The 12,390-nt window shown below is 45.0% G+C and overlaps 1 protein-coding gene across 2 annotated transcripts in view; it reads right to left on the bottom strand.

Annotated features, from left to right (window-relative positions):
• Positions 1-12,390, bottom strand: part of ADCY2 (adenylate cyclase 2) — a 435,394-nt gene that overhangs the window by 8,911 nt on the left and 414,093 nt on the right. The window lies entirely within an intron of this gene.

Raw genomic sequence — 12,390 nt, 5'->3', positions numbered from 1 at the left:
TCTTTCCTCTGGCCTCCTTGGGGGAGGGGGTGTTGTGGCTGAATTGTGTACCCCCAAATTCATATATTGAAGTCCTAACCCCCAGGACCTCAGAATGTGACTGTATTTGAAGACAGGGTCTTTAAAGAAGGAATTAAGATTAAATTAGGTCATTAGTATGACCAATCTGGTATGACTGGTGTCCTTATAGGAAGAGATTAGGACACAGACACACTCAGAGAGACCATGTGAAGACCATGTGAGAAGGTGGCATTCTACAGGCCCAGGAGACAAGCCTCAGAAGAAACCTTCCCTGTCGGCACCTTGATCTCAGACTTCCAGCCTCCAGAACTGTGAGAACATAAATGTCTGTTGTTTTAGCTGCCCAGTCTGTGTTACTTTGTTATGGCAGCCTGAGCAGACTTATACAGGGGCTAACCATTTTCTGCCTTTACTGATCCCTGGGTGGTTTATCATCCCTTGAGGAATAGAGAGTTATCACCCACATGGAGCTGAAGGAAAAGTCCAAGATTTCCAATGAAGATAAGTGGAAATTTCTTTCTTTTTACTATTAATTTGTATTTATGATTCCTGTTACTAACTCACATTTACTATTAATTTGTAACACCTATTCTGTTTGTATTTACTTTTGAAGTTCATCCTTTTGAAGATTCTATTTTAGGTTATATTTTATTTCTATTTTATTTATTTATTTATTTTTTTTGTGGTACGTGGGCCTCTCACTGTTGTGGCCTCTCTCGTTGCGGAGCACAGGCTCCGGATGCGCAGGCTCAGCGGCCATGGCTCACAGGCCCAGCCGCTCCGCGGCATGTGGGATCCTCCCGGACCGGGGCACGAACCCGTGTCCCCTGCATCGGCAGGCGGACTCTCAACCACTGCGCCACCAGGGAAACCCTATTTTAGGTTATATTTAAAAAAAAAAAGATTCTTTATTAGTGTTTGTATATAACCTACAAAAATGTATTCATTTACACGTCCAGAAGGTCCCCCAGTTTTTTGGGGCATAATTTTATTTTATTATTTATTTATTTGCTTGCTTGCTTATTTATTTATTTTTTAAATTAATTTTTATTGGAGTGGTTAGGTGCTCGGGATAGTTTGGAACACAGCTTCGGAAGGCTGAACTGAAATACAGCCCCAGAGCTGCCGTCAGGCTCTTGGTATGGATGTTCTCTCCGTCTTTCTTTGGTCTCCCTGCCTGGTCGGTGAGCTCCACAAGGGCAGAGACTATGTTCTGTTAACCTGTAGACACACACAACAGCAAAGCACCTGGTGCAGAAGAAGCACTTAGTAAATGTCTATTGAGAGACTACACTTCGGTTGACCGTCGGGTAGCCGGGCGGGGCATGATGTCTGGGAGGAACAGAGAGAGAGTCCTCAGCTGTGGTGGAAGGTCAAAGCCGAGGGATGCGCCCGTGGGGAGCACGCGCCCAGAGGAATCACTCACGTGTCCACTGCAGTGGGCGAGGGCTCCAAGGGAAGAAACGGAAACCAAATATCAGAGGGGTGACCTGGGGGAGGCCCTCAGCTGGGACGGGGCGGGGGTCAGTAAAGGACCCTGGAAATGCTTGAGAGGACAGAACACGGGGCCATCGCGGGTCTCGCGCTGTGATTTCTGGGACGGGTGTTCATCCCCCTGGGCCCCAGAGGAGTTCAATCAGAGATGGAGAAAGCTCTCGGGAGCGTTTGAAGAGGAGGCACCTGGTGACCGGTGTGGGGCATACTCCACGGAGGGTGAAGATATAAACCAAGTCTGAGGGTTTCAGCGGGGATGACTGAGAAGGAAAACAGACAGAACCCGCCCATTCAAGATGCCTGGAAGACGGAGAAAACCACGGTACCAGCTAAGGGAAACAGGAACACGGCAAGAGGGCGATCCAATGACCCACATGGCCTTCTAATAATGCCAGTGAAGGGGGTAGCACTAAAGCAAGTCTCCCAACCTGGGCACTGCTGACATTTGGGTGGGATCATTCTTTGTTGGGGGGTGTCCTGCACACAGCAGGGGTGTTGAGAAGCATCCCTGCCTCTGCCCACTAGACGCCAAGAGCATCTCTCCTTCCAGTGTGACAACCAAAAAGGTCTCCAGACATTGCCAAATGTCCCCTGGGGAACAAAATTGCTCCCAGTTGAGACCACTGCTCTAAACTTTATACACACACACACACACACACACACATATACATATACACACACACATATATACATATATATACACACACACATATATATACATATACACACACACACACACACATATACATATATATACGTATATATACATATATACATATATATATATATGAAGGGGGAAGAGGAATTAAGAGAAAGATTTCTTCCTTCCTTTCCTCGAGTGAATCGTATCATTCTAGAAAAAGATGGATGAAATACTACTGTTGCCGTAAATCCGCAACTTAAAAGTGTGGGAGCAAAACCAAACAATTTAAAATATTAGAACCACGAAGCAGACTGTCAGCTAACTTTGGTGGAAATGCAGAGAGTCCTTTCTTAAGAAGTTACACTTTTCCATCAGAGCTTGCTAATATCTCTTGTCTCATGACTTAGGAGGAAGACATGATTTGGAGGTATATGCAGGCAGTTGGAAAACATCTTGCTCCTTGACGGGAGGCATAAGCTGTTAAATCAACAGGCAGGATCCTGTGCCATAAAAATTACAACTGTCCTGGCAAGGAGAACGGACTGGCCGTGGGAGAAATGGTTTGCTTTTCACGGAATCAAGGTGCAGCAAACGAGCTTCTCTCCCTGATAAATGACTGCCCAATCTGTTTCCAGGCAGCAGGCTTCCACTGCGGGTTTGATGTGACCTCAGTGATAAATGAAGAGACTGAGCTCTAGGAGTGGGGTTGAAATCCAACGTCAAGGACTCATTTGGGCTTTCAAGAAGTCCTTATAACTGAACTTTTGATAAATGTTTGATGACAACCTGAAACAGCTCTTTCTTCCATGATCCAGATAATTTCTCCCATCTCCAAATATTTAACTGACTTCTAGCTACACAGAGAGACCACTCATTCAGTTTCCTGGAGCACACTTGGCAAGCTGTTTGTTTTGCAAGTTTCACCTGCAGGGAATGTGGCATAAAGTAAATGCATGTTTATTGAGGTTATTTTATAACCCAAGTGACTGGTATTGAATGAGGTGAAATTAACACAAGCCTCTGCTCGTGGCTTCTCCTCTCTTTCCTCCTTGCCTTCCTCTATCCATCAAACGTCCACTGCGTTCCTGCTGTGTTGGTGCTCGTCTGATTCTGAAGATTCGGAACTGCTGTCTAAGGAGAACTTAGTTCTGCTGCCTGGGGCTCCTGGGAGAACGGATCAGACCTCACAGTTCTCTGAAGGAGAGTCACCCCAACCGGGTGAGCTGCGCATCCCAGCATGGAGATCGGCCCTCACCTGGGAGCTCAGGGCATCTGAGTTTCAGGCACCTTTTGGAGAGCAGGACTGGAGCCCACAGCTTCCCAGTGTTTATCATCAAAACTCAGAGGCATGAAATAATATTTATGGAAAATGGCCTGATTCCTGGGCCATCTGTGGATTCCTCTGTATCCAGTGAACTTGTATTAAACTGGACGCAATGTTCTCCACCTGATCTCACTCTACCAAAGAATGTATTTGATTAAAATATGCATTAAGAGATGTTCTAGGGCTTCCCTGATGGTGCAGTGGTTGAGAGTCCACCTGCTGATGTGGGGGACACGGGTTCGTGCACCAGTCCAGGAAGATCCCACATGCTGCGGAGCGGCTGGGCCCGTGAGCCATGGCCGCTGAGCCTGCGTGTCCGGAGCCTGTGCTCCGCAACGGGAGAGGCCACAACAGTGAGAGGCCCGTGTACTGCAAAAAAAAAAAGAGATGTTCTAGCTAACAACCTCCCCCCTCAATGTGTTAAACCATTTTCCATAAGGAAGCTACTGAGCTCACTGTTCACTACAGACCCATCTTAATGGTTATGAGGGCCTGTTTGTTAGAGCTTGGGTCAGGGACCCAGTGGAGCATCCAGCTGCAGCCTGCTGTGGCTTGGTTTCAAATATATTAATGAATGAGTGATTTGATCTCACCTTATGAACACTAAAGCACTGCACTTGTGTTGGCTGCTGGAAATTTCGGAACAATTAATAGCAATAGTGTATGTATGCACGTACTTAATCCTCACAATGATTCCCATGAAAGAATGCCTGTCTTTATCCCCATTATGCAGATGGGAAAGGGAAACCCAGGGAGGTTAATAACTTGTGTAAGTGGAATAACCAGGCTTTGCAGGTGGCAATCTGACTCCAGGGTTCTCAATCTTCATTTACTCTAAATGTAAATGGATTAAATACTCCAATCAAAAGACACAGAGTGGCTGATAGGTTACAAAAAAAAAAATCCATTTATATGCTGCCTACAAGAGACTCACTTCAAATCTAAAGACACACTCAGACTGAAAGTGAGGGCATGGAAAAAGGTATTCCATGCAAATGGAAACAAAAAGAAAGCTGAGGTATCAATACTTAACATCAGACAAATAAACTTCACCCTCTTGCCTCCTTCCCTGTGTGCATCTTGAATGTGGTCACAACTTTTGCTATTTGATTTTCATTTTATTGCATCATCCTCATTTTTATTTCTATCTTATCTTTCACATTCCTTGCATGTTAGTTTATTAATTTAAAAATGTTTTTGCGTTGCGTCCATTTTTGTAAGCTTCTTATGGAAGAGATTTAAATAAAATAGGCACATACATGTAGACAAGTAGGTAAGCATTTTTCCTTGATAGTCTTGCTGCTAAAATGGTGACAGCTGTGTTGGATGATGTGTCTAAGAGATATTCAGCTGATGGAAAACTATACCCAAGCATTGCTCATTAATGGCTCTGGAACTGGCCACCACCCATGCGGATGACTGGAATTCTACTTGGGTGCCTTATTGAAAACTCAAACTTGTAAGTCTAAAACTATTATTTCTATTTAATCTCCCATTGACAGCTCTTATTCTTGACTTCTACTTTTGCTAATGGTGTCATCAATTTCAGATCCCCAAACTGGAAACCTGAGATTCAGACAGCCCCCTCCATCCTGCTTCCTCAGCTCCCAAGTCCATCTCCCATGGACATGCTTCTCCCATTCACCTCTTTCTTTATTTTCTTTGTTTCTTTATTTTCATTGTTTATACAGTGACCACTACTTGTCTGAAAGTAGGAAGTTCACTAAATAATTGCCAGCACTTTTGAGTCAGACAAAGTTGGGTCCAGCTCCAGGTTCCACAATCATCAGCTGCATGGCCTTGGCTGAGTCACTTAACTTCTCTGGGGCTCAGTTTCCTCATCTGTGAATTGAAACAATAACTACCAGTCTCATATGGTTGTGGTTAAGATGAAATGAATTCATATGGGCAACACATTCAGCCTGCATCCCTGAGGCTCAGGTTTTATTTAATTTCCTTCATGATAGGTTAGAGAAGCACATCACTCTGCTTGACATGAAAAGCTTCTAGGAGGAAAATGTCAGCAAGAATTGCTTTATGCCCTAGTTTAGTACTTGCCCCCCTTTCCACACACTGAGCAACCTACATTGATGTATGGCTTCGACAACAACCTAAGTGTCTGAAATGTTAAGTATCTTTGAGGTTCTCAGTGTGTATAGCGAAGAGTGATGGTTCTTCAGTGTTATTTTTCCTATTAGTAGAATTAAAGTAGGAGGGCATTTCTCTCTCCACTTGCCCTACATCACGATAGCTTTGGTGTTTGTGCAAAAATACACAGCACTGAGATATTGCTTTTCATTTCATCAGAGACCAAAACTATTTTCTACTTTTTCCAGTAAAGGAAACTATGGTTATGAGTTTCAACATATGCTTTAGTTACTAAGAAACTGGCAGCAGAATATCTGAGAATGATTCCTTACTTCTTCCCTGATCAACTTGGTGGAGTGTCCTAAAGTTTCACCAAAATTCATATGAGGAAGCCTAATCCCCAGTGTGATGGTATTAGGAGGTGGAGCTTTGGGGAAGTAATTAGGTCACATGGGTGGAGCCCTCACGAATGGGATTCGTGCCCTTATAAGAAGAGACAGGAGAGAGCTGCTTCCTCCCTCTCTGCTCTCCATCTGCACCGAATGAGGACACAGAGAGAAGATGGCTGTCTGCAAACCAGAAAGAGGGCCCTCACCAGATGCCAAATCTGCAGACTTGATCTCAGACTCCCCAGCTTCCAGAACTGTGAGAAATAAATGTTGCTTGTGACCCAGTCTATGGTAATTTCTTATAGCATCCCAGCTGAGACACCTCTAATATCCCCAGGCTTACCTAGCATTGGAGTTGCTGTTTGCATACATGACTTTTTCCAGACTATAAACTCTGGAGGGCAATTACAGAGGGGCAGTCATTAATAAGTAATTGGCACTTGCCTCAATGGGTAAAGAAAGTCTATGCTGGTTGACCTATTAGCTAAATAAAATCCCAAACAGTCAAGCCAGGCAGCTCCTAACTCAGGCAGAGACAGAACCGTTAGCCTGACTCAGTGAATGTGGATGGGCAATGTTTATTGCTCATTGTTTTGTCGGTCAGCTCAGTTTTGCTAATAACTGAGCAAGTGTAGGAATCTTATAGATGTGTCAGTTGGAGCCTGGGATCTTATTTGGGGGATGGAGGCAGAAGAATGATGGAGAAATCCTAGTGCTAGTCACAGCAGTTATGTCTATGGGGCCAACTCAGCAAGAAACAGAGTGAGGTAGTGCTTACAAACTAGTAACTACCCTTAGCCCACAACCTGCTGTCAAATTTGTTCTGATAGAATAAATAAATAAAATAAAAAGCTCATTTAAAATAAATAATTTAGGGCTTCCCTGGTGGTGCAGTGGTTGAGAGTCCGCCTGCCGATGCAGGGGACATGGGTTCGTGACCCGGTCCAGGAAGATCCCACATGGCGCGGAGCAGCTAGGCCCGTGAGCCATGGCCACTGAGCCTGCGTGTCCGGAGCCTGTGCTCCGCAACGGGAGAGGCCGCAACAGTGAGAGGCCCGCGTAATGCAAAAAAAAAAAAATAAAATAAATAATTTAAATTTTTTAAATAAAAATAATTAAAAAGAGCAATAATACAAAGCTTAAAATTTTTTAATGAGCACCAGCACTCATACCTTGATAGGAATACAAGCTCCCTGTTATCTCTTGCTTCTCTGGCTCTCCCCTCCCCCCATTCTTCTGGCACCACAAGTCACTTCTTCCAAAGTGTCGCTGGCAATGGGCATCACACTATTTGAAATTGTGAATAAAAGCTAGAGGTAAGGCTCATCACAGCAATGGTGTAATCAAAGTATGGGTTTACATGAAAGTTTTCATCTCTGTACTTTGGTTCTGACATATTTAAGTTCTCAGTAAAATTTGTATTAAAAAGATCAAAACCAATTTACATAATAAGACCAGAGATGACCCTAATCATTGATTCTGGCATGAAGGATGGACTTCCTTAATGATAGGGCAGGCAAAGTCCCTTCAGAGGTCGAGTAGGGGAGGTTCCAGAGTGCAGCAGAGGCAATGAGGCAATAGGGAGGGGTGAGGAGTGTGGCAAACTGGGGAGAACGTGCCAAGATGGGGCAGCTGCTTCTCAGCTGGTGATTGTTGTCATCAGGAATGAAGATCAGGAGATCTACCAATTTTCAGGAGAAACTGGAGATGATTATTTTTTAGTGAGATATCCTTTTATAAGAAGTCTACATAAGTCAAGAAAAACATACCTGTAACCACAAGTGTGCTATCATGGCTTGAGGTCTAAAGGCCATGGCTGGGAAGGAGCAGGGGGCTGCTATGGGTCTGGGAAGTGATGAGGCCCTGACGTTAAAATGAAGCGCCTCTGGTGTTTGTAAGCTCCCCATTTCTATCAACCCTGAATTCCATTGCAGAACATGTACTTTTCAGGTGCATACTCCGGGGATTACGAGAGCGGGTTCAGAATGCAAGCCTGTTCTCCATGTAATGTTTCATTTTTTGACAAATGCCTGCTTCTTTCAACAACAACGATCAGTTGTTACACATAATACAACCAACCATCTAGTCATGTTGTCTTTAAGCTTAAAATCAGAATGTGTTGTTTCACTTAAGATAACAAAAATGAAGCAAAACAAAGGCAGATAGAAAGCCTTGCTCTGACTAGGTGCTGATAGACCCCTGTGCATTCGTTTTCCCAGTGGGTAAGGAGCCTGTGCCGGCATGTAGAAAATGTGGAGGTTAATTACAAATAAAAGCTGACTTTCAAAAGGCTGCTTCTATCTAGACAGCTCTGCCTCTTTTTGGATTTAAGAAAAACACACGAATCCTTGAGAAACCCAATATATTTTGCCAAACTAAATATCTGGCTGTGTTGAATATGTTTGTTGCCAAACTAAATATTTGGCTAAATAATAAACAGAAAATTTTTTGTTTGTAAACAATAAATGGAAAGTTTTTTGGTTTTAACTAGAGAGATAAGTAGGTAGGCTACAAAAGGCAAAAGGGACATTCATTTTTTCATAAAGACTATATCCATATTATTATTTCTCAAGCATGCTCTGCCCCCAATCAAACATAATGAACTTTCCTTTCAGATTTTCACTGAATTTCAAAATATTTCTAGGATGATCTTACCAAGATTCTAATTAAATGTTCTAAATAAAAATAGCTCGTATTGAGTAAAAGCTCCCTGCATGGACCTGATGCCATATTTCATTTATGTCTCAAAACCCTTTTACCTATTCTGTGGGAGGAAGCAATGGTATCCATACGTGAAACAGTGTACAAACCATAACTGTATTATTACTGCTATTAGCATTTTTATTACCCACTCTGCCCGTGGAGCATTTTGCATATTAATGTCTTCCCCACAGCCTTAGGAAATGAGTGGGATTCCCCACTGTATACAAAAGGACACTAATGTGCAGAAAGCTTAGCTACCATGGTAAGGAATGAGCAGTCTCACGTGAAAGCCACGCTCTTTCCACGCTACCATGAAGGTAAATACTCATGTATTAACAGTGGTGGCTGTCAGGATGCAGCTCAAGGGTAGCTGAGAAGGCAGATTTTGTGGCTGCCAGTGATGAGGGCAGGAGGGATGGGGCACCCGTGGAAGGAGTGCTTGGGTGAATGGTATGCATACAAACGTGTGGGTGCAGAAGCCAACATGGTGGAGGGCTGGGGAAGAAGAGGAGGGGGTGAAGCAGCACGAGAGCTGTGGGCGGAGGGAGGTGAGCCCTGCACCCAGAGTGCCCGGGTCTGCAGCCCTGCTCTGTAGCCCTGTTCTATGGCTGCTTGTTCTATGACCTTGGGCAAGTTACTGCACTGCTGTGCCTCAGTTTCTCCATCTGTAAAATGGGCTCGGGTTGGGGTGCCTCCTAGGCTTGTTAAAAGTAAAGACTCAGGAGGCATTTATTAAGTTTTTGAAAATGGTAGGAGAAAAAAAAGAGCGTTTGCACGGGGAGGAGCAGGATTGTAAAATGGCGGGAAGGAAGCGAGAGGCCGGGCTGGGAAGCAGGGTGGCCATGCGCTGCTCCATCACTCATTGAACAGACATGGGCAATCGCTCTGTTCAGCGCCCCCTGCTGGGACTTTGGGGAACACCACATAAGACACGGCCCCTGCTATAATCTGGATGCTGGATAAGAAACACATGTCCAAACAAAAGCAGGAAATGATATGCAGCACGTGGGAGGAAAGGAAATAGGATCTAGACACAGGGGGTCAGGTGAGGCCAAACGGCCTCAGGTCAGGGTGCAGGAGAGGCTCCTATGAAAGTGGGAGCCTTGGCACAGATGATGGGTGAGATCTGATCACAGGGTGTCTTCCTGTGCATCAGAATCACCTGTGGAAATGGAGATTTCCGGCCCCTCCCTCGGGTGTCTGGAGACCATGTGTAGCACCCACCACAGGGCCTCTGATGCAGCTGGTGGGTGCACCCCTCCTGGAGGGTGTATGAGTAGCACTTGGTGCTTGTCTGCACAGATGCACAGTACATGTCTGAGGGCTGATGAGGAAGCTGTAGGGAGAGGTAGGGGATGGGTCAGCGCAGGGGCGTGGAGGCAGATGGTGGAGGCCCTGTTCTGGGAGTAGGGAGGACAAGAGGAAGGTGAGGGTGCTGTGAGCAAGCTGGATGTCTGTGGAAAGCTGGAAACGTGAGCTCCAAGCTTGGCCTAATGGTCAGGAAGGTGGACGATGGTTTTGTCAGCGGTTGGTTACACAGGCTGGTGGAGCAAGTCTTAGCTGAGATCCCTGAAGGAGGGGAGGGGTTGGGGAAAGAACATGGAAATGTCCACAGAGGAAGACCTCAGGCAGGATTCACCAAAGAGAAGAAACCAGAAGCTGAGGGAGAAGAGGACTTCTGGGCGAAGGTGATGGCCGGCTATATCAGAGGCCACAGACAGGACACAGAGAACGATCACTTGGGGAATGCAAATCCGACTTGGATTTTGGAATTTGGAAGTACTTCCTGATCTTTAGGAGTGGAATTTCTGACATCCGCATTGGTGAGGGTTAGCAAAGAAGGAGAAGGTGAAAAATAAAGGCAGTGGATAAGGACAAGCCATCTAAAAATTGTGCCTATGGGAAGGGGGAGGAGAGGCCTGGAGACATTTGTTGAAGATCCAGGAGACCAGGGTCTGGTGGTGACAGAGTCGGGACCAGGGAGCCTGGCTGTAGGGATGATGGAGGGATGATGGAGGGTGATTGTGGGATGGAGGAGGGATCATGGAGGGGTGATGGAGGGATGATGGAGGGATGATGGAAGGATGATGGAGGAATGATAAGGAGTGATGGAGGGCTGATGGAGGGCTGAAGAAGGGATATTGGAGGAATGATGGAGGACTGATGGAGGGGTGATGGAAGGATGAAGGAGGGATGAAGGAGGGATGATGGAGGGATGATAGAAGGATGAAGGAGGGATGATGTAGGAATGATGTAGGAATGATGGAGGAGTGATGTTGGGTGATGGAGGGATGAAGGAGGGGTGATGGAGGGATGAAGGAGGGATGATGGAGGGATGAAGGAGGGGTGATGGATGAATGATGGAAGAATGTTGGAGCGGTGATGGAGGGATGATGGTAGGATGATGGTGGAGTCATGGAGGAGTGATGGAGGGGTGATGGAGGGATGAAGGAGGGATGAAGGAGGGATGATGGAGGTATGATGGAGGAATGATGATGGAGGGGTGATAGAGGATGGGCCCAGCACAGGTGCTGAATGCTGAGTGGGTCTTCATGTGCCTCTGAGCATCACTGCCAAGGGTTCCGTAAGTGGCTGTTGCTAGCTAAGTTCTGGAGCACGTGTGATTTTGTCAAGTGCCCTAAATGGGCCACGAGAGGAGGTCAGCTGAGAGGCATCAGAATTGGTGCTGGGATTAGGGTGAGAAGAGTAAGGCACTCACCTCAGCTGCAAAACTTAAGGGGGCACTGAAAAACTCAGCAATCATGAGAAATAATATCCTAGTGTGATGTTTCGAAAATCAAAATTAATGCAGAAAAATCCAGAAAGAAGTAAAACACTGAAATTTAAAGAAAGATAGGGGCTGTGGACTGCACAGATCCCCCTCAAATTCATATCTTGAAGCCATACCCATGAGATCTCTCTCTCTCTGCTTTGTGAGGACATAGCAAAAGGGCAGCCAGCAACAAGCCAGGAAGACAGCCCTCACATGAACCACGTCCCTCAGGACCTTGATCTGGGACTTCCAGCCTCCAGAGCTGTGAGAAAATAATTCTCTGTTGTTGAAGCTGCCCAGCCTTCATTATGGCAGCTGAGCTCACTAATCAGTTTCTGACAGTGCTGTGCTGGGCGCCTTAGAGCCTGAGGCAACAGGAAAAGTGTCTGTCCCTGTGTACATAATTTTATGTTATTTTTAATGGTTAATTTTTTTCAGAACATTAAAGATGCTGAAAAGGATTAAGTTTTCTTCCATTAAAGCCAGGACAGTAAAAATCTAATTAGTTCTGTCTTGGGTAAAAATAAGATATTTAGAATTAAAACAATGTTGTACATTTTAATACCTTTATTGTCCAATTTTCCAATAGTTTTTCAACACTTGAATGTTCTGGCAATAAAAACCCAACCCCGAAAGATACACAATACCACGTAAACAAGGGTGCCCATTTTTCCTTTTGTGTCAGGTGTCAAGATTGCTTGGAACGGTACTGCTCAAAACTTACGATTCTTCTAAGTTTTCTTCTATTGCTTGTTTGTTTTACTTTTCCTTATTACTAAAGTAGTTCATACCCATGAAAAAAATAATAATCTGGAAGCAACACCTGAGTAGAAGGAACATATATTACCCCATTCACTCAGAAAAATGCTAGGGTTAATCTTGAGTCCGACGTTTCATGTTCTTGTCTCTGCCCACGAATGTTAAGAGAGAAGAGGACCCTCTCCTGATGCTCTGG

Source organism: Lipotes vexillifer, unplaced genomic scaffold (assembly GCF_000442215.2).
Source record: "Lipotes vexillifer unplaced genomic scaffold, Lipotes_vexillifer_v1.1 scaffold383, whole genome shotgun sequence".
In the NCBI taxonomy this organism is placed as follows: Eukaryota; Metazoa; Chordata; class Mammalia; order Artiodactyla; family Lipotidae; genus Lipotes; species Lipotes vexillifer.
This window is presented reverse-complemented; position numbering and strand designations above follow the sequence as displayed.